The sequence below is a fragment of the Monodelphis domestica genome, chromosome 1 (assembly GCF_027887165.1).
Source record: "Monodelphis domestica isolate mMonDom1 chromosome 1, mMonDom1.pri, whole genome shotgun sequence".
Lineage (NCBI taxonomy): Eukaryota > Metazoa > Chordata > Mammalia > Didelphimorphia > Didelphidae > Monodelphis > Monodelphis domestica.
Genome location: NC_077227.1, coordinates 341,644,706 through 341,666,867, shown reverse-complemented (window position 1 = coordinate 341,666,867; position 22,162 = coordinate 341,644,706). Strand labels below are relative to the sequence as shown.

The 22,162-nt window shown below is 41.2% G+C and overlaps 1 protein-coding gene and 1 long non-coding RNA gene across 6 annotated transcripts in view; one reads left to right on the top strand and one right to left on the bottom strand.

The window, feature by feature from the left end:
- ARHGAP26 (Rho GTPase activating protein 26) overlaps window positions 1-22,162 on the bottom strand; it is a 577,883-nt gene that overhangs the window by 488,491 nt on the left and 67,230 nt on the right. The window lies entirely within an intron of this gene.
- LOC103101871 (uncharacterized) lies at window positions 2,297-5,397 on the top strand. Of its 2 annotated transcripts, none has more exons than XR_457735.3 (3): window positions 2,297-2,562; window positions 4,068-4,231; window positions 5,228-5,397. It is a non-coding gene; the product is annotated as an uncharacterized LOC103101871 (long non-coding RNA). The 2 variants fall into 2 exon arrangements; XR_008917343.1 differs by having other exon boundaries at window positions 2,297-2,495; window positions 5,228-5,395.

Sequence of the window (22,162 nt, the reverse complement as noted above, 5' to 3'; positions counted from 1 at the left end):
GCTGCCCGAAGACAGCTCTGTGGATGGCCCAGAAGCGATGGTGACTGATTCTGCTGGTCTTATGAACAAACCATTGGTTGTTTCTTTTTTTTTAAGAGCCTGAGAAAGTCTGAGACTTTCTACAGAGCAGCATTTTCAACATGTGTGAACACTTCACTTTGAAAGGGGCATTTTTCCTGACATTAAGACAAGTCTGCTTGAAATAACACTTACCCTTTAATAAAGTTTCTGTTCTGCCTATAGTCTATTTATTGTCCTTTAGTTGAGTTGGTTACCCTCAACCTGGACATTCCCCAAACTCCGGCTTGGGGCTTGCCAGTTACCTCAGTCTGGGATCTAAGGTGAAGGGGAACCCCAAAGGTGGATGAGCAGCCCTGAAAAGGGCTCAGCAAGCTCTCACACCAAAGGTGATGTTCTTAACAAAGATACTACCCTAGAGGTATCTGTCATTTCCTTCTCCAGCTCATTTTACAAATGAGGAAACTGAGGCAAACTGGATTAAATGACTTGTCCAAGGTCACACAGCTAGTACGTGTCTAAGGCTGGATTTGAGCCTAGTGAAGGCTCTATATCATCTAGCTGTCCTATATATCAAACCCTAACTTTTCTCCCAAGCTCCAGTCTCACATCACCAAGTACCTGTGAACATCTTAAACTGGATATCCCTGAGCCATCTCAAATTCACTATGTTCAAAACAGAATTTATTATCTTTTTCTCCAAACCTTCTCCTCCTTCCTCTTCCAGACCTCTCTATAAGTGTCAAGGCTATCCCTATCCTCCAGGTGACCCAGGCTTACAACCTGAAATGGCATCCTCAAATCCTCACCCCAAATATCCAGTATGCTGCCAATCATGGTGTGTTATTTTTTTAAACCTCCAGAATGCCCACAGATGTCCCCTTCCCTCCACTCAGAAAGTCATCAGGGATTACACCAGTCTCCTTTTTGGGGTTTCTTCAAGTCTCTCCCCAATCCAATTCATCAGCTGCCAACAGAATTTTCCTTCGGCACTGGTCTATGTCAGCATCCAACTCTATCAACTCCAGTGATTCTCAATCATCTCCAGGATCATATGCGAAATATTCTTGTTTGCCTTTTAAAGCCCTTCACAACCTGTCCCCTTGCTACCTTTCCAGTCTTATGACTTTACTCTCCTCCAAATGCTCAACAATCCAGCAACAATGGCCTTCTTGCCTTTTCAATGGTGCCCCATGCCTCTAATGCTCTCCCTCCTTATCTCTGCTTGCTGGATGGGGGAGAGGGAGAGGAGGAGAGGGAAAGAGGAAGAAGAGGATGAGGAGGAGAGAGGGAAGAGAGAGAGGAAGAGAGAGAAAGAGAGAGGGAGGGAGACAGAAAAGAGAGGGAGGGAGAAAGGAGGGAAAGGGAGAGGGAGAGAGGGAGAGAGGGAGAAAGAGAAAGAGAGAGAGAGAGAGAGAGAGAGAGAGAGAGAGAGAGAGTGAGTTCTGGAGCAAAGACAAAATGACAAAGAATGCCAAAGTCTCACATACCTAAAATATCACCTCACAGTCCAGAAGTGAGAGTGACTAATTTTTCTGGTCCTTTGAACAAACCATTGTTTTTCTATTATTGTTTCCCCCATTAAAATGGAAGCTATTAAGGGCAAGCACCATGACCCTGTGTTTTCTGTTTTTCTACCACACCACCCCATTTTCTGACTCACTGGACACGATCAAATCTAATGAAAAATTTACAAGTAGAAATATTTTGGCTTATTAAAAAAAACTTTCTGAGAATTAAAGCTGCCCCCAATGGGGTACCTACCATAGGCGGTAGTGGGTTCTCCAACAGTAATTTCAGAGACTTTTTTTAAAAGCACTTATTAGCTATAAAGAAGGGAGAAGTCATTCTTCAGGTAGGAATTGGATTACATATACGACATCTGAGGCCCTTTCCAACTTTTAGAAAACAATTCCTATTTTTTAAAATCTGAGGGTTTTCACAGAATGAAATGAGTATTCACTATAATATGACTAAAAAGGATGTTTAGGACCAAGAAGTTTTCTAAGGGGGTAGGGTGATAAGCAGTCTTTTAAATATGAGTGGGGGTACTGTCATAGGGAAGGGAGATGACTCTTTTACTACTTGACCCTAGAGGGCAAAGCCAGGGACAGTGGGTAAAAGTGGCAAACAGAATGGGTCTCAATGCAAGAAGTGGCAAGGGTCCCCTTCACTTCTCCCTCCCAAGATCTGAATGATGACTATGATGTAGAAGACTGTATTGTTCTGGTAGGGGGTTCTGAGACTCAATGATCTCTGAAGAGGCTTCCAACTCTGAGATTCTAGCATAAATCATTGGGGGAAAGAAGCATCTTGGAGCAATGGGAAGAACATGGGGAGAGGGGGAGTTAAGCCCCTGATTTCCCATCTAGGAAATACTAAGAGGTTAAGTGACTTCCTCAACATCACATAACCAATCGGTGGTCAGAGATACCCTGAAACACTATCTACATGAGCCAACACTTCCTTAATGAATGGTAAAGTATACAGGAAGTATTTGAGAGTAATAAGCAATTCTAGACTGCTGAGAACTAGAAATTGAAGGTTGGTACCCTAGTCTTTTTTTTAATGGAGGGGGAGGGGAGAAAACTCAAAATCTTATCTTTAAAGGAATTTCCAGTTGTGGAAAGCTTTCACCAATGAAGATCTGAAACTAGTTTCAGATTTGCTCTTCCTCAATTGAGAGAACTGAGAATGACTTGCTCATAGACATACAAGCAGTATTTTCCACTTTGTGAAACTGGAAAGACTTGGGAAGATCACTAAAAACTAAAGGGTTGTGTGTGTGTGGTTTTTTCCCCCCTTTCTGGATTTGTAAGCCCAGAAATCTAGACGTATTATTTATTTAACATGAAGTGAGTACAGAGGAAGGAAGCTCTGCCCCTGTCAACCACTAGGAACAGGACCACAGATCTATGCAGGTGTTTAAAAAGAGATGATCAACAGCGGGGTATTATCTAAGACTGTCCATATATACAAGTTATGAGGCTTGGCTCTCCCACCCTAGAGTCAAAAAAAACTATCTAGCATTTTCCAGAGAACAATTAGCAAGACGACCTGACAAAAAAGAACAAGAAGTCTGAGGGGCAGCAGCCTTTCCAATTTTTTGAGCTCATCTGCACAGCTGGTTTCAACCAGAGTTGAGAAGTTCCATTTTTTATCCTTTATTGTTGACACCTAGCCCTGATCAAGAGAGAAGACAGCATTTTTAAGGCATGTGTAACAACATACCTTGGCTTCAATCTCTCTCCACATGGCAAATTATAGCAGAGTATTTCTTAATTAACAAAGTCTATGAAGAGCATTTTCCCAAAAGTAATTCTAAAAGAACACTATCAGAGGAGGAAGAAAAGAAAAGCAGATTTTTATACAAATGTTTGGAGTTAAAGGCTTGGGTTCAAATTCGAGTACTGAAACTAGCTGAGTGGCTGTGGACAAATCACTCACTTAACCTAATCTTGGCTTCAGTTTCCTAACAGGAGAAATGAGGAAGTTGACCTCTAAGGTCTGTTAGCTACTTTCTGGGGTCAGTAAAAAGCAGAAGAGGGTAAAATAATCAATTCTATGGCAGGAGGAGTTTTACATTATATCAACATATACATACCAACAGCCCCTTAATTAACCTCTTCCAGCCACACAAAACTAGTTAGCTGCATGGAATAGGTGCTTGGGACCAAAGGAAACAAGAACACTAAATAATATTGATCACTTAAAACATAACTGAATGAGTTAAAGCTTCTTACCGAAAACTGAAATTCAGTAACCATTTAAACCATTCTATAACTACGATAAACGTTTAATTTAAGTACCACTAGGTGCAAGGTCCAAAGCTTAGAGATACAAAGATCACCCAATTCCTTCCTCCCAAAAAACAAAGAAAAAATCCTTCTGCTTGAAGAAGACAATGTTCAGATAAGTGCATTTAGGCAGGGAATGGTAAAAGGGACAAAGGAGAGATATAAAACAAATCATTATGCCAACATGAAAAGAGAAAGAGTATTATGTTGAGGGGAGAGAAAAGATCATTTTTCCCACATTTTCCTCCACAGATTTGTGGTCGTCTTCAGAACTCTCCATCCTGCCTTCCTTCCCCCAGACACTCATCACTGGGAAATGTCATCATCCTACAAGATTGACTCTCATTAGTACCTTCTGCCCTTCTCACTGGACCCTCCCAACTGGAAGGCAGGACCATGGACTCCAGGAACTCTATGTAAGAGGGAGTTCAACGCAGTCTTCCCATTAGCTATCCTGCCTGCTTTGGGGGAAGAGAGGGAGGGAGACAGAGAAAGAGAAAGAGGAAGAGAGTGGAGAGAGGAGAGGGAGAGGAGACAGACAGACTTCAGACACTTCCTATGCTCTGTGATCATGGGCAAGTCTTGCCTAACCCTTACTGCTCATCTGTCTTGGAACTAGTGCATGATATCAATTCTAAGGCAAAGGTCAGGGTTTAAAAAAGAAAGAAATGGATGCTCAAATGGAACAAACTGTTGGAGGAGAAAGAAAAAGAATAGGATTCAAGGATCTTAAGTAGAAGAAAAGAGAAGCATTACCCTAGGAGACTGGAGCAAAAGGAAATATGAAGGATGATCATGTTGGGGGGAGCTGAAGGCATGGAGATGAAGACTGCTAGGTTTAGGATGAAGGTAGAGGAAGAGATGGAAGGAGAGAATATAATTTGGGAATTTTAGAGATAGACGGAGCAGGTCAAATAGTTTCAGATAATGCTGAGATCTCACACGGGACTTTCCTTTTAGATGGCTGGGGTAGAGTGCAGGTAGAAGGCAGAAGAGATGAGAAGGTGACAAACTAGGGGACCAGGACCCCAGAAGGAGCTACTTGAGGTTATACTTTGGTCTCTGGGTCAGAGGAGGAGGGATTCTGGTTACTCCTTAAAATAAACTTCAGGGGGCAGTTGGGTAGCTCAGTGGATTGAGAGCCAGGCCTAGAGATGGGAGGTCCTGGGTTCAAATCTGGCCTCAGACACTTCCCAGCTGGGTGACCCCTGGGCAAGTCACTTGACCCCCATTGCCTAGCCCTTACCACTCTTCTGCCTTGGAGCTAATATACAGTATTGACTCCAAGATGGAAGGTAAGGGTTTAAAAAAAAAAAAAGATAAACCTCAATTCAGGCCATGTAAACCCAGAAATGGGAGGCAGAGCAATCTCCATATGGCCTTTTCACTTCTAGTCCCATTTTTCTTTACAGGAAAAAGACTACCCCTTGGCTTTCCTTCTCGAACCTAAGTGAGATTGGAATTACAGATTTAGAAATGAAAAGGACCTTAGAGGTCTTCTAGATTAAAGTGGTATGTGAATTACTTAAGAAAAACAGTAATTTTGTGTGCTTCTATAGACATTAAGCCAAATCAGATCATATGACCTTCATTAAATGAAATGATAATGAGCTGGTTTCCCCACCTTTAATTAGTCCCCTATAAGGTAAAGGCTGGATTTAGTACCACACACAAGGGTTCCACTATTCCTTTTTTATGTCTTAAGTTCTGTTTCATTTTAAGAATCTGGAACAACTAGGTAGAACAATAGATAGAGGGCTAAGTCTGGAGAAATAGGGAGGACCTGGGTTCAAATCTAATCACATACACTCAACTCCCTAGTTGTTTGAACTTGCCTTCGCCACTCTTCTTAGAATTGATACAAAAACAGAAGAGAAGGGGTTTTTTAAATACATACTACCCCATGGGAAAATTGTAGCTCTTAAAGAGTACAATTAAATGACTGTTAGAGATATTACAAAAATTTTTATTGTGGGGAAATCATTCAAGAATTCAAGCCCACAAGGAAACAGGATTAGTTATATTGAAGCTAAAAAAGAAAATTATGATTGAAAATAAAACTACTGGGGGGGGGGGGGGGGTTCCAACTGGATGGCTCAGTGGATTGAGAGCCAGGCCCAGAGATAGGAGGTCCTGGATTCAAATCTGATCTCAGACACTTCCTAGCTGTGTGACCCTGGGCAAGTCACTTCACCCCCATTGCCTAGCCCTTACCACTCTTCTGCCTTAGAACCAATATACAGTATTGATTCTGAGATGGAGGAGAGGGAGAGAGAGAGAGAGAGAGAGAGAGAGAGAGAGAGAGAGAGAGAGAGAGAGAGAGAGAGAGAGAGAGAGAGAGAGAGAGAGAGAGAGAGAGAGAGGAAGGAGAGAGAGAGAGAGAGAGAGAGAGAGAGAGAGAGAGAGAGAGAGAGAGAGAGAGAGAGAGAGAGAGAGAGAGAGGGAGGGAGAGGGAGAGGGAGAGGAGACTACACCAAGAACAAACTTGCCACAAAACAACCTAATTAATCATCACAGAAAACAAAGGGAAAACTTTGCATGGTCTTGGAAGCTGGAATAGTTGTTAGGAATTTCTTGACAGCCTGGCATGCGTTTCTTGAAGTTGGAAGAATGGCAAGAAGGCCAGTTTGGGGAGTGGGAGGAAGAACAATAGCTAATCATTACTCTGAAAGAAAAAAAGAAAACTCATCATAGAAAAGAGGATACAAGGAGCAGAGTACTGAAGATTTGAAATAGGTCATTTTTTTCCAAAGAAACATACTTTTTCATTCAAAGCTATACCAAAACCATGGTCAGAAGAAATCCAGGTGAGTCTCTAAGAGCTGGGCCTCCTTTAGACAGTAAAATAGCCGCCATCCCACCCCATCTGCCAAAAAAATGTTGGAAGTTGTTGGGGTTGTGTTTTTTTTCTTAACTTTTTATTTTGAGTGGGCCTGAACATCTTGTCCTCATAATGGACTCTGACAGATAAATCAATACCAAGAGGCACATTTAAAGAAATTCCCAAGTAAGGAAGGAAGGGCACAACATGAACTTGTACCATACCACCCATCAGGACAGGTTAAGGAGTTTAACCAAAGGTTAAGAAATGTTTCAATGGTTTGGAAATGTGAATGATTTAAACCAGAATTATAGGGTGCTCTTCTTCTGGCAGCAGTCCAGGGGTGAAAATCTCCATCACTCAACAGTTGGGATAACAAGCAGCAGGCAAGAGAAGAGCCTGAAGATCACCTTTCCTTGCCTGCAGGTCAAATGCCTGAAGAACAGGCTTGAGATTTTGTTCTATTTGGGGGTCATTTTTCCGTTCTAAAGGCAGGGAATGGAGTCCCCAACCCAGGCACTTGAGCCATGGAGACTTTGGAGCCCAGTATGCCTCGTCAGATGTTGCAATCAGCCAACAAGGAAGCCTGAGAAGCATTTGGACTTGGAACTCAGAAGCTCCTACACCTAAGAGCCACTCAGAGGTACACCCAGGTTTTGACCTACTGATTCTGTTTCTAGACTCTTAGCAATGGTTCTGCCTAGAGATCATTGGTCTAGTCATAAGGTTTAGAGTGCCAAGGGATATTGGAGATTATCTACCTCCTTGTTTTTTAGATGAGGAAATTAAAGTCCAACCAGATTAAGTGACTTGGATATGGCAATAAGTTGCAAAGCCAAGATTCCAGGCCAGTATAATGGAAAAGAGAACTGGATTTGGAGTCAGACCCTCCTAGGTTCAAATCCCATTCTGGACACTTACTGCTAGTAAGCGTGACTTCGCACACGTCACTTAATGTGTGTCTACCTAAATCCCTCAACAGTAAAACGGGGATAATAATAGCACTTACTTCTCAAGAGTCCTGAGAATTAAATGAGATAATATTTATAAAGGGCTTAAGCACAGTGTCTAGAATATTAGGAACTACCTAAATCCTAGCTATTACTGTTATTGTTCTGCTCAATACTGCTAATTCATCTACAATACTTAAATGTGTGTATTCTTTTGCTCAAGTAATAGATTTGAGTGTTCTAAAAGGAAGCATATTTTACTTTCCATTTAGAGACTTAAAGAGTGGATCTTTACTTTTTATAGGTTTGATCAACTAAGATAACTTTAATGGTCTTAAAACTGTTAACAGACCAAAGTTATTTCATGGATGGGGCAAGGGACATGTTCGGAATTCAAATCCCAAATCCTAGTCCCTAAATATATCTGGCAAACTTTTCCCACTGGGTCTTAAGTCATAAAAATACAGTGCTAAAGTGATTTTAGAGTTTTGTCTACTGATCCACTCATCTTACAGATGAGGACATCCTTATTTAGGTGGGTCTATCAGTTAGCTAAAACTAAAGTCTAAAATTCTGGCAGAATAATAAAGATGGGTATGGCACACACCATCATAAGGGAAATAATTCCTAACTGTCAACCCCAGAAGGACTGGCACTGTGAGACCTGCAGAGACATAGTTGTTCTACAAACAGATATCAAAGACTAATGATGATATCAGTCCTGGTGTGTATGTGTACATATATACATGCACACACACAAAAGCCTTCCTGGAAAAGAATACTGAAACTGGGAAGAGCCTTCTGATCATTCATTGGGAGACTGGAAAGGAGGGATAACTGAGCCTAGGAGTTTAGGAATAGATTTAATATTAGGAGTCCTCAGTCCTGGCACAGCCAATGATTTCCTGAATATCTCTCACACAAGATGCACATCATGTGTCAAATCACACTGCTCTGTGCCTCTGTATCCTTTAAGCAGGAGACCTTTAATCTAAATTCATCTGAAAGGTTTGCAAGCAAACTTAACCCCTATTTATCATCTCTCAGCTTTACCAAACTATAAAAGGCCCTCGAAGCCCTTAGCTGTGCCCAAGGTCTAGCACTGAATCTTTATCAAAGCCTTGTGAAGTCTTTATTTAACACATTTAGTAACAAATTCTTTTAAAATTTGTTTTCTAACCTCCATCAAAAATGAATTAACAATTTTTAAGAAGGTGGGAAAATTGCAAAGCATCCATACTTGGGAACAAAAGAAATTGATAGTCTGACATCAAAAACAGCAATTAAAAAAAAAAGTAGGTCACAAAACCATGAAACTGGTCCATCCCCAAAAGGTTGCATAATATTCCATTCTCTCCCTATAAAAAGGAAGGTAGGGGGAAGCTGGGTAGCTCAGTGGATTGGGAACTAGCCCTAGAGACGGGGACATCCTAGGTTCAAATCTGGCCTCAGACACTTCCCAGCTGTGTGACCCTGGGCAAGTCACTTAATCCCTAGTGCCTAGCCTTTACATGCACATCTGCCTTGGAGCCTACATATGGTATTGATTCTAATGCAGAAGAGACAGGTTTTTTGTTTTGTTTTTAATGTCTAAGCCTCAAAATCTGAACTGATAAAATTCATTTATTCATTCATAAATATTGACTCAATGCCTACTATACATAAAGAAGGCTCTGTGCTAGGCTTCACAAAGAGACACAAAGATGTGTAAGTCACCATGAATTCTGGGCAGTAAGGGACTGCAATCCAGATTTATTACAGAAAAAGTTCCTGCCTCGATGGGTCAGAAACATCACCAGTGTTGCAGTGAGCACATTTGAAGTCCTGGAGTCCAAGTAAGGAAAAACCTCTGAGTTGCTTGATATTGATATGCTATAGGACAGAGATTATATTATAGCATATAATCCATGGTACAGATTATAGTATAATCTATAATATATAAAATGCTGTATAATATCACATGTGATATTATATATAATACAAATTAAATAAGAGAACCACACTGCCAAAGCCCACCTTCATTAATGCTTCAGTTCAGTATCTCTCCTAGTCAGACCACTCTCCCCTGTCAGGTAATCTCTTCAATGGCTGATTCCAGAGGAATAAGGGGCCTCATGCATCCCATGCACAAATGAATGAAACCTTGTACCAATTATATCCTACCTCTTTCCAGGATAGAAACCCACATTTCCACACCGCCCTCCCAAAAGTTCTCCAAGTTCTCTTTTTCAAACACTGAATAAAACACAGAACAGAGGAGTAGCTTCCCTGAGGCTAGTGAACAAGTTGGTAAGGGAACTACATCTCCTGATAGGTTATTCTGCCATTTGCTGCCAATTTACCATCTTGTGACTCCCTCCTCAGATTATCTAGAATAGAGTGTATCTGTGGCCTTGCACGCAAGTCCTGGGGATCAAGTCCAACTCATTTTATAGATAAGGAAACTGAAGCCTAGAAAGGTCATTTACCACAGGTCACTCAGATATGTCACAGACCTTGAATTTGTAAAAATGGAGATTTTGAACCCTAGACTTCAATCCCCAGAAGTCCTTGATATTTCCCAGAATTCCCTATAATCTCACCTGAATCCCCACGCTTAGCTTACTTGCTACATCATTGCAATGGAAGAAAGAGAGTGGGAGGCGTTACTGCCAGTTAAATACCGATTGTGATCTCACCAACTTGGACTCAGGTGAAATTATAGGGAATTCTGGGAAATACTAAGGACTTCTGGGTATTTCAAAATCTCCATTTTTACAAATTGGAATTTGGGTCTTGGACTGCAAGCCAACTTCCCCACCATCCCAGCACTGGGTTACAGATTCTTCATAAGACTATAACTAAACTACTTGATAATCAGCACTATTCTGCTGCCCCACCTATCTTATCTGTGCTTTCTGAATAAGTATCTACCACCCTTCTGCTGCCACACACCATAGTCAAGTCTCCATAAAAGTTATTAAGTTTAGAAGAATCCTGCTGTTTGTGCCCCCAGAACTCCAGCTCTGTGAGAGGGATGGCAGGAAAGTAACATTGTCACAAGCAGATTTCGATATGTATTCTGAGCTCCGTTCTCACCAAGGACTTAGATAAATGTAACTGACTCAAAAATGTCCCTTTTTCCTTCTAATTCCTCCTCTAAACTGAAGTCTAACAAACACAAGAACCTTTATTTAAAGACAATCATGCCTTACCTCTCCTAATTACAAGCGTAAATCCAGCTTTACCAATTCAGTCATTTTTTTCTAAATTTTCTTTTAAGCTGCCCAACAGTCAAAAGCAAAATTGTATTCAATTAGGATACAAAAGGACTATAGGTAATGATTTCCCCTCTATTCCATATTCCCCAAGAACAGAGCATAAAGCAAAGAGAACAGTGACCACCCTGGGAACTTTTCAGTTACTGATATTAATGGCAGTAGGTTAGTTACACCCATCACGATCTTTATCTCAAATATAACAGATGGTCCATGAGACAGCCACCTCCCTCCCTGGAGCAGGGTTTGGCCAAGAGGACCAGCAACATTTATTTGTCAGGTCTTTAGTAGAGCTCTGTTAGGATGCCACAATGTCAGCTTCCCTATCAATTCAATGGACGATAGAATGGATTGTCTCTGAATCAGTGTGTGGAGTCAGATGATCTGGGTTCAAATCTCAGGTCAGCCACTTACTGTAAATGAGAGACCTGAAGTGGATTGGCCATGAAGTTACCTCTAAGTCTATGATCTTAGGAGCCCATAGTACCTACCTCATGGGGAAAAAGGGAAGGGGGAGAGGAATAAATAATAGTGCCACCACCACTACATATGCATGCAGCATTTTACAGCTTACAAAGTTCTTCCTTTACAAGAACCCTACAAAGGTAAAGCCTGCAGGAATGATTATCCTCATGTTCAGGCTAAGGAGTCCAAAGGTGCTCATGCTCATCCAAGGTCACAGAGCTAGCAAGTAATAGAAGAACCAAGTAACTCAAATCCAAGTGTCTGATCTCCAGGTGGAACATGCTAATACTCCAATGCTCCCAGGACTCTCAGAGAGCATTTTCCCAAATATGTGCTCCAGAACCCTGGAGTTAGCTGCAAGATATGCCCAGGAATTGTAAGAAAATGCCTATGCAGAAAATAAAGTCCCCCAGGAAAATATAAAACGTGAAATTATGTGCTGGCATTTAGAAGTCATATCACATTGCTTGGCTTCTCAATGGGTGGGAAAAGGACAGAAGGGAGGGAGTTTGGAGTTTTAAGTTGTTTTGAATGAATGTCAAACAATTTTATTAAAAATAGGAAATAAATAAATTATATATTTTTAAAGAAAATTGTGCTTGGAGATATCTCAGTATGCCAAAATAACACTGGGTTTCTTTTACTTTGCTCACAAATATTTTCACAACACTTCCTTTCCCACTTCTGCAATCAGCACTTGGGGATTTCATCTAAAGCCTCATAGTGTCCTCTGACCAAAATAGTTTGGGGAAAAAATGGCATTCAGGTGACTAAAATATTCTTTCTAGAAGCAGTTATCTTGTTTGTAAAGTTGACACCTTTCTCCCCAGAATAGGTATGGTCAAGCAAAACAAGCAATGAAGTTGGGGGCAACTAGGTGGCTCACTGGATTGAGAGCCAGGTCTGGAGGGCAGAGGTCCTGAGTTCAAAACTAATCTTAGGCACTTACTGTGTGACCCTGGGCAAGTCACTTAACCCCCACTGCCTAGCCCTTATTGCTCTTCTGCCTTCGGACCAGTACATAGTATTAATTCTAAGACAGAAGTAGGGTTCAAAAAAAAAAAAGAGGCAGAAAACCTACAGTTGAACCCAGGATTAGCCCCTGACTATGTATGTGACCTTGGCCAAGTCACAATATCTGAATGAGAAAAATCAGTAGCTTCTGAGCTCTCCTCCACCCCTAAATCCATGATCCCATGAGCCTCTACTTGTTGCTACTCAAGATACACCACCAGCCACAGCACTTTAGCTAATGTCAACATTATCAGGATCCCTAAGAAAACTTAATGTCACCGCATCCCTTTTGAGTGGAAACAAATGCCAATAGATGATAGAAGGCACACAAATCTTTTCCTTAATTATTCCAACACTCAAAACAGCTTTCAACTGTCAGTAGTTTGGTTTAGTTACACAGTATTAGCAGTCTACAGCATTCTGCTTTGCACCTATGTAATCAGTCTCCTTTTATAATCCTTCAAAACTCAGGTAAGCCTACCCCCAGCTGCAGCACATGGATAATAATTTGGCAAATCACCTGCCTACACTTCCTGCCAGGACACCCACTTTGGGGCTTAAATCAACTGCTGCTGCTGCTGCTGCTGCAGCAGCAGCAGCCTGAGCACTTCTAATCCAACTACCTGCTGACCTTGCACAGATTAGAGGCATACCTTCCTACCTATGAAATTGGGAAGACCTGGTTTCTAATTTAGTCTCAGGCACTTCCTAGCTATGTGACCCTTAACCCCAATTGCCTAACCCCTTCCCTCCTTCTGCTTTAGGGGTCTGCAATTTAAGTAGCATAGGAAATTGCAGAAATGGAAACTCATTCATCAGATGCAGAACAGTGCCTGCTCTTCAATTCTCCATCTTAGCAAGTTTCCTTGGAACACTAAGTAACTTCCCCAGGTCTTTCTAGGTTACTACTCCATCATTATGTGACCTGAGCAAAACGCTTCCTCTCCCTAGTCCTCATTTCTCTAATTTAAACTGAGGAGTTAGACCAGGGGATCCCTAGTTCCTTTGCGCTGCTTAAACAAAGCAGCCCACTCTTTCCAGAACAGTATAGTGTTAACAATCTTTCAGGGAGAGCTGAAGCACCTGCTGTGGAAGGAACTTTGTATCTGCTCCTTCCACTTGACATTTTCACACTTTGGCTACATTAGTCACTAAACATTCACATACAACCACCACACAGAGCATAGAGTAAGAAATACGCCTTTCCCGAACAAGTAAGTGAGCCTCATGCCCAGCAATTCGGGAGTGTGAGGGCAGAAGTGACACACCATCCCAAACACAGAGCTTCTGGGCACCCTGGGAGACGGCAAACATCAATGAGAAGGAGTGGTTCTCAAAAGAAGTGGTTCTCAAAACCATCAAACTATAGGAAAAAGAATGCTCCAAATCACTAAAATGAATGAAAATTAAAACAACACCCATCACACACATGACAAAGATGATAAAAGAAGAAAAAAAAGTCTGGCAGAAACTCCAGGAAGACAAGCCCAGTTATGCACTGCTGGTGGTGGTCATTTTTTTTTTAGTCCTTAATTTCTGTCTTGGTTAACAACTCTTAAAAAGACAGAAGGAAAGGGTTAAGCAAATGAGGTTAAGTGATTTGCCCTGGGTCACACAACTAGTAAGTCTCTGAAGTCACATTGAATCCAGGTCCTCCCCACTCTAGGCATGGCACTGTATCCATTTGCTACCTAGCTGCCCCATTCCTGCATGCAATTTGGAGTTGTGAAACTAAATTGTTATTGACACCCTTTGAGAAATCCTACTACTGAGCTTGTCCCTATAAGAGGATCAAGGCTGAGAGAGATAGAGACAGACACACACACAGAAAGAGGTAAGGGGGGAAGAGAGGGAGGGTGTGTGTGTGTGTGTGAGAGAGACAGACAGACAGACAGACAGACAGACAGACAGAGACGGAGAGAGACAGAGAGAGAGACAGAGAGACACAGAGAGAGACAGAGAGACAGAGGGAGAGAGACAGAGAGACAGAGACAGAGAGGGAGAGGGAGGGAGGGAGAGAGAGAGAGGCAGAGAGGCAGAGAGAGAGAGGGAGACAGAGACAGAGATACACACAGAAAGAGGTAAGAGGGGAAGAGAGGGAGGGTGAGAGAGAGACAGACAGACATACAGAGACAGAGACAGAGAGTATGTGTGTCTGTGAGACAGGGAGAAAGAGAGGAAAAGAGAGGGAGAGGGAGAGTGTGTGTATGAAAGAAATAAAGAGGGAGAGAGAGGCTGGGAGAGGGGGAGAGGGGGATGAAGGAGAGGGAGAGAGAAAAGAAGAAGAAAGAGAGGGAGTGAGAGTGTGTGTGCACACATGAGCAGGTGATATTTCTTGTAAATAGTGGTTTCTTAGAAGTTTTTTGATTGATTTAATTGGCTGCCCCTTTGAACCATTATTGCATATATATTCTATATTGATGTATATGCATATATGTGTATTATAGGTACATGTAATATGCATATATAAACATAAAATATTCATAGCATACCCAAAAAAAAGAAGGGATGGAACCAAAATGGGTGTCCAACAATTGGGGAATGACTGAACAAATTACAGTACAAGAATGTAATGGAATTCTAATAACAAATACCAGGAATTCAAAAAGATGCAATCTTGCATGGACTGGTACAGAGTAAAGTAGACAAAACCAGTAGAAATATGCATTAACTACAATCACATGCTACAACACTAAAAGACTTTTGAACTCCCATTAAATGAAATCACTGTTCAAAAGGGCAAAATTAAATCTATATTAAGAAATCACTATGTTCCAGAAATAATGTTTGATATACAGCAGGGTGGGGCAGCTAGGTCGCCTCAGACACTTACTAGATGTGTAACCCTGAGCAAGTCACTTAACCCCATTTGCCTCAGTTTCCCCATCTATAAAATAAGATGGAGAAGGAAATAATAAACCACTATAGTATCTTTGTCAAGAAAACCTCAAAAGGCACAACAACATACTGCCTGAAGCTGTAATTTCATTAGTATCAGGAACTCTCAGGTAAAGAAACTCCTCTTCGACTGGGGAAGCTGCCCAATGCCCTGAAAAGATAAGTGGCTTGGCCAAGGTCGCACAGCTCAGTATTTGGCAGGGGCAGGACTTCAATGAGCCCATGTTTTCTGGCTTCCTTTCAGATTGCTTCTCCATGCATTAGCCTAATGTTAATGTATGCAAATTGCATACAACAGTGCCAAGGGCTAAGTATACAACCTAATGTTAATATATACAAGTGCTGACAGAAATGGATGAAAATGAAACTGTCTCTGCCTATAAGTAGTTTAATTTCTATCAAGGGAGTTGATACAGAGGGGTGATATAAATAGAAGATGATCCTGAGGATGTGACTCTGGGAAAACTGGGAAAGGTGTAAGGTGCAAGGGAACAGCATGATGCATCACTTGGGCTTTTTGAAAAAAACTGTGGCTTCTAAAAAAAAGCAAGGATGAGGAAATGACTGAATTTTTGGCTCAGTTAGCATGTCTTCCAAATTCTTCTTTTTCATAATATTCATGCTACAGTATAAATTGTTCTCTTGCTTCTGCTCACTCATCAGTTCATACTTTCCCTATCTTTGAAATCATCTACTTCCTCATTTCTTACAACACAATAACATCATATTCATATACCAGTTTGTTCTGCCAGAAATAAAAGAGTAGAGCCTCCAAGTCGTGAAAATAAATTTAGAGGGAGCTAGGTAGCCTTGTGGATAGAGTGCATCTGGGTTTAAATCTGATCTCAGATATTTTTTAGTTGAATATTTGATTCCAATTGCCCTTGCCATACTTCGGTCTTAGAAAGAATACTAGGACCAAATTGTTGTTGTTATTTTTTTAATTACCCCAACCTTCTGTCTTAGAATCTCTGTGTGTGTGTGTGTGTGTGTGTGTGTGTGTGTGTGTGTGTGTGTGTGTGTTCCAAGACAGAAAAGTGGTATGGGTTAGGCAATGGGGATTAAATGACTTCCCTTGGTGTCACACAGCTAGGAAGTGTCTGATACCAAATTTGAACTCAGAACCTTCCATCTCCAAGTCTGGATCTCTATCTCCAGGAAAGGCCTTTGTTTTTAAAGCTATTAAAAATAAATAAAAGTGCCCATAGGATCCCACAAATAAAAAACTCTAAGGGGAAGTAGTCTGGTATTCTTTACTCCAAAATCTCTGAGTCCAGAAATATGAACAAGACTGAAACACAATCAATTTGTTATAAAAGCCACTCAAAAGCAACGGCTACTGGCCCTTTAAGCCCTACTTCCCGTCTATAAACCAAAGAAAGGCCCTCGTCCTTTTCCAGGGGAACAAACAGAATGTCCATCAACAAAGGCAGCATAAGGAAGGGAAGGTCCCTCCACAAAAGACTCTTTTGCCCAGAGCGGTGGCTAAGAAAGGTCTTAGCTTTAAGCGATCCATCAGCAAGCTACAGGCTGCCAAGAGCAATTACTGCTGTAAAACTTTTATGAGCTGGCACACTGCTCCATTCACAATTTAGCCAACAGATACGGAGCTCGTTCGTTCGCGGGGCAACTCTTTCCTAACACCAAATGGGCAGATGCACTGTTAGACCTTGGACTCTAGACGCCGCTGAAGGAAGGGAGAGTGCCTTGGCTATCTATCATCACTGGCCACCAGGACGCGGGGAGTTTGTTACTAAAACCTGGAGGGAACTGAATTCACAGGCAGACACACACGAGTCCATCCCAGAACAGAGTGTTTTGTCCTGGAGGTCACAAGGATTGAAGAGATTTTCCAGTCATCCCCCCGCAGCAGGACTTGCCTTCCCCCCCAATCCTGTGATTTTATGAGGAACATCTTTTGCATACTGTTACCCAGTTTTTCTGAAGAGGAAGGAAAAAAAGCAGCTGCAGGGGCAGTGGTAGACTGGCTCACATCCATGTAGCCACAAGCATATGCCAGGCACTGGATTCCAGGGAGTGCTGAAGATGAAAAGAAAGGCAGAGAGGGCAGCAGAGTGGATAGAGAACCAAGCCAGCCTGGACTATGGAGGATCTGAGTTCAAATCTGATCATTAAATTGAATTAGTAAAGAATCTAAAAACAGAAGGTTAGGGGTTCGGTTTTGTTTTGTTGTTGTTTATTTATTTTAAGGCAAAGAGAAGTCTGTTTTTAGGCACATTTTAATGGGGAGACTATGCAAACAATGGCATACAATGATATTTTACAAGAGAAATTGGTGATAATCTCAGAGGGACGGCACTAAGATTAAGGAGTGCATCAGCTGAAGTGTGAAGGAGGCCAGGGAATCTAAGAGGAAGAGATGAAAAGCAAAAGCATTCCAGGATGAATGTAGAGGGGGGTGATAGCCAATGAAAATACCCAGAGCCAGGAGATAGACTGATGATGACTTTTAACCTAACTTCCAACTGATAAATTAGAATCAATTCAAAAATATCTAGTAACTACTATTTCACGGGGGAGGGGGGGGATGGATGATCATGAGGTCTGGGCTAAGTCTTCTAAATCCTTATCACACAACCTCAGAGACAGGAGGGTGCAGAGGAAAGCACTGGAGAAAAAGAGGTCTTGAGGTCAAAATATCCATTTTACTCCTTATTATTAGAGAAGTGACATAATATGTCTAGGCCTCAGTTTCCTCTTCTGTAAAATGAGAACTGGACCAGATGAATATTAACATCTCGATCCCTTCCAGCTCTAAATCAGTGATCCTATGGCCATGCCCAACACAGTACCCAAACTTCTGCCTTGATCATCATTGTTTGTCTCTCTATTGGCACTCAAGGCTTCTCCTCCATTGCTTTGATACCAAGATGAATTAAAAAATTCAACTGGGTCGTGCCCAATACAGTATCTAACACCTAGTAAGGGTTCAGTAAACAGTTGGCAACTAATTGATTAGGAAGAAGAAATTCTTAATGGTTGCATTTGTATATTTTGATAAAAAATAATTTGCAGGTAAAGTTAAATTGATCCAAAGGGCAAAGGAGAGCTAACAATCTTCCAAACTATAAATAGCAGAACCACAATTACCCAAAATAATTAAAGAAGAGACAATGATTTACCACAGAATCTCTGACTTCCTCCCTCCTTATGGTGAGGAGAGAACCTATCTCTGTGACACATAGAGGTTAATAAGCACTTTGCCCAGGATCATAAACCTCTTAAATATCAGAGGTAAGATCTGAACTAGGGTTTTTCCTGATTCCAAATCCAGCATTCCATCCACTAGGCACCAACCCTGACCTTCTTTTTTTATTTTTTTTTTAAGAATTTATTTACTGAATTTAAATTAATGGCTCAAACTTTTTTCAATCTTCATTTAAAATCAATCTACTTCAGCACCTAGCACTACAATATTATAAAAATAAATGACTGTTTCCTTGATAATTATTTAAGATACTTTCTGATCAGCATCACTATTATACTTAGGTAATAATTTTGGTTTGGAAGTAGCAGTTTTGGTAGAGGCTTTGGTTCTGGTAGAGGAAGGGAAAATAATGGCTCATTTCAGCTTATTTTGTCCTGTCACCATCTTGTAAGAAGCTAAATGTCAGAAAATAATTGTGTAAGAGTTCTAGTTATCCAAAGAATGACCGTACTTGAACTCATACAAACTAGTATCAAAGTTCAGAAGTAACTGCATTACTCAGGACCATAAAAGCATCTTATATAATGGACATTCAATATGCTTTTAATAAATGAAATGAACTGAGCTTTAATTTGCTCTCCTAGAATAAATTCTCAATCCCACAGAAGTTCAGTTCAATCATCAAAACTTCTTGGCACAGGGCTAAAGGATCTTCAGGACAAACTGTGCCCCACCATGTTTTCATAACATAACATCATGTGGGGGCATCATTGGATATAATTTTTGTTTTTACACATTTATATAAACACACACAAAGCTGTTTTTCAAATCAGACAAACTGGCCTTAAATCCCATCTCTGACACTTACTACATGTCTGAGATCTTGTTCACATTTCTTGTCCTCTCTGGGTCTCAGTATCTTTATCTAAAAAATATGAGAATTGCTCCAGATTCCTTTTTAATAATCCTTCTCGATCTATGATGCCATGACTGAGTTGTTTCACAATGGACTCATGTCCAACACTAAGGATGGTGGTGATGTTCAGTTGTATCTGACTCTTTGTGACCCCATTTGGAGTTTTCTTGACAAAGAGACTGAAGTAGTTTATCATTTCCTTCTCTAGCTCATTTTAGGGATGAGGAACCCAAGCGATATAGGGTTAAGTGACTTACCCAAGGTCCCACAGCTAATGTCAAAGGACAAATTTGAACTCAAGAAGATAAATCTTCGAGATTTTATGCCTGGCACTATTCATTGTTACCTAGTTGCCCTAAAGCAGCATGTATGAATGCATCCTAGCTACTGTGAAATAAATTTAAACCTTACATTATACAATAATAAGATGAATTTGTAAGGCATTTTTAGGTTTGCAAAATAATTTATTTTATATGTAATTTTAAAATATTTAATATTTATTTATTAATGATAACAATAATTATATATTATATAAAATAATAAATTTTAAATGTAGCATTTTACAAATAATGAATAATTTTATCCTTTCTACATAATATTTTAATATATAATAATAAAATACACAATATTTTACAAATATCAAATCATTTGATTATCTATTGAAGTGATCCTAAACAACAAGCCTGGGAGGTAGATGGGTGCTATTAATATTCCATTGCACAGATGAGAAAAATGAGCTAGATAGCAGTAAAGAGTCATAGCTTCTGGACCAGTTAGGTGGCTCAGCTAATGGAGAGCCAGGGCTAGAGACAGGTCATTTTGGGTTCAAATATCTGGCCTCAGACACATCCTATCTGGGTGACTCTGGATAAATCACTTAATCCCCACTGCAGAGACCCTGCTGCTTTTCTGGCTTAGAGTTGTCATCAAGACAGAAGTAAAGGGTTTTAAAACTAAAATAAAATATGCAGATCCTATTAAATATGCAAATCTATGCAAGAGTTCTGGCCCAGGATCAAAGTGTGATAAAGTGATAGATGATTTTGACCTCACTGACTCTTGGTGAAGCCCGTCCTGAGCCATACAACACCATGGTGCTATTTTGGGGGGAACAGACTTGGGATTTCACTGGGAAGTCTCAGTGAGGAATTCCCCCCAATGCAGGCTGCAACATGCTCTGAAACTTGGCATCATCGAGAGGTGCCTGGGCTGCAGAGGAGTGAAGTGAGTGGCCCACATTCATGTGTCAAAGGCAGAGATCCAGGGCTGGCTCTCAGGCAAGGATGTCATGAAACCCAGGGGGCTTTGTAAGCATATTTCCTCCTCATTAAAGGAAGTGTTTCCTCCTTAGGTAAGGCAAGCAATCATCAATCATTTCCATAAAGGACTAAAAAGATAAGCCAGCTTCCCTCTCCATTCTGTTAGTGCAGTTACCTCAGCTATAACCATTCCAGGCCCAAAACCATTCTGAGGGTGCTTAGCCCATGGGGGGATTCAGGTAGGACCAGCTCTGCTCATCCACCTTTGGTGCCCATCTTTCACTCAGCTCTCATCTGTGGCTCCAAGAAGCTCTAGAAGGAGTAGCATCAATCCACGGTGTGACAAGTCTCCCAAATGGAAAGATGAACAACCCAATGCCTTGTACAGGCAACCCCAAGGAGGCGGAATGATTATCTACTGAACTGAGCTGATTTCTTCACCCACAGCTGAAAGCCTCTTCCAGGAGAATGGAGGGCAAGAAGCCTCCTCTTGGCCTCCATGGCGCGGGGTCTGGGAGCCAGCTTTTAAAACTCCCGAGTTGAAGCTCCATGTGTGGGATCTCAATGTGTGGCATGTGGGAGTGAAGAAGGGAGAAAGGAAACACCGGCCTTATTAGAAGAAGGGATAATAAGAAAACATTGACTGTCCATATAAATAAATACCAACAATAAATAGAGTTGGTAAGAGACTTCAGTACCTCTGTTAGCAAACAGCTTCCTGCCTCAGGATTTTTGCCTCCCATAAAACACCAAGTCTTCCCTCCCCACCCTCCCACTGAAATAATTAATATCCTAAAAGTTCAAGATTTAGAAAGGGATGATTCATCTAGGTGAACAACTCAGCCAAAGTCAACAAACCTAAACCCGACTCTAGTCCAACTTCATGGTAAATAAAGCCGGAAGGAGCAAGGGGTTTCAGATTACTGGAACTCTCTCCAGTTTTTTCCAATTCTTGACAGAGTTCAGAGACTTGGCTGAAACTTTCACTCCTACCCTTTCCACACCCTTCCTTCAACAATCCCTACTCAACTGCAGTGGAAAGGGCCACCTACCTAAAGAATGACCCTGACCCCTCCTCTGAAACCTGCCTAGAGTAGCCAACCAGCCCGATGACAGTGGCCACAGCAACAGGGTTCTCACCCAAGCTTCTGCCTTGATGACTGTCTATCTTACTATTGGCACTCAAGGCTTCTCCAGCATTGTTTGTTTGTTTTTAAAACTCTTTACCATCCATCTTGGAATCAATCCTGTGGATTGGTTCCAAGGCAGAAGAGTGGTAAGGGCTAGGCAAATGGGGGTCAAGTGACTTGCCCAGAGGCACACAGCTGGGAAGTGTCTGAGGCCAAATTTGAACCCAGGACCTCCCATCTCTAGGCCTGGCTCTCAGTCCACTGAGCCACCCAGCTGCCCCCTCCCGCACTGTTTTGATGCCAAAATGAATTAAAAAATATACTTCAGACCCTGGGCAAGTCACTTGACCCCCATTGCCTAGCCTTTACCACGCTTCTGCCTTGGAGCCAATACACAGTATTGACTCTAAGACAGCAGGTAAGGGTTAAAAAAAAAAATATATATATATATATATATATATGTCATCC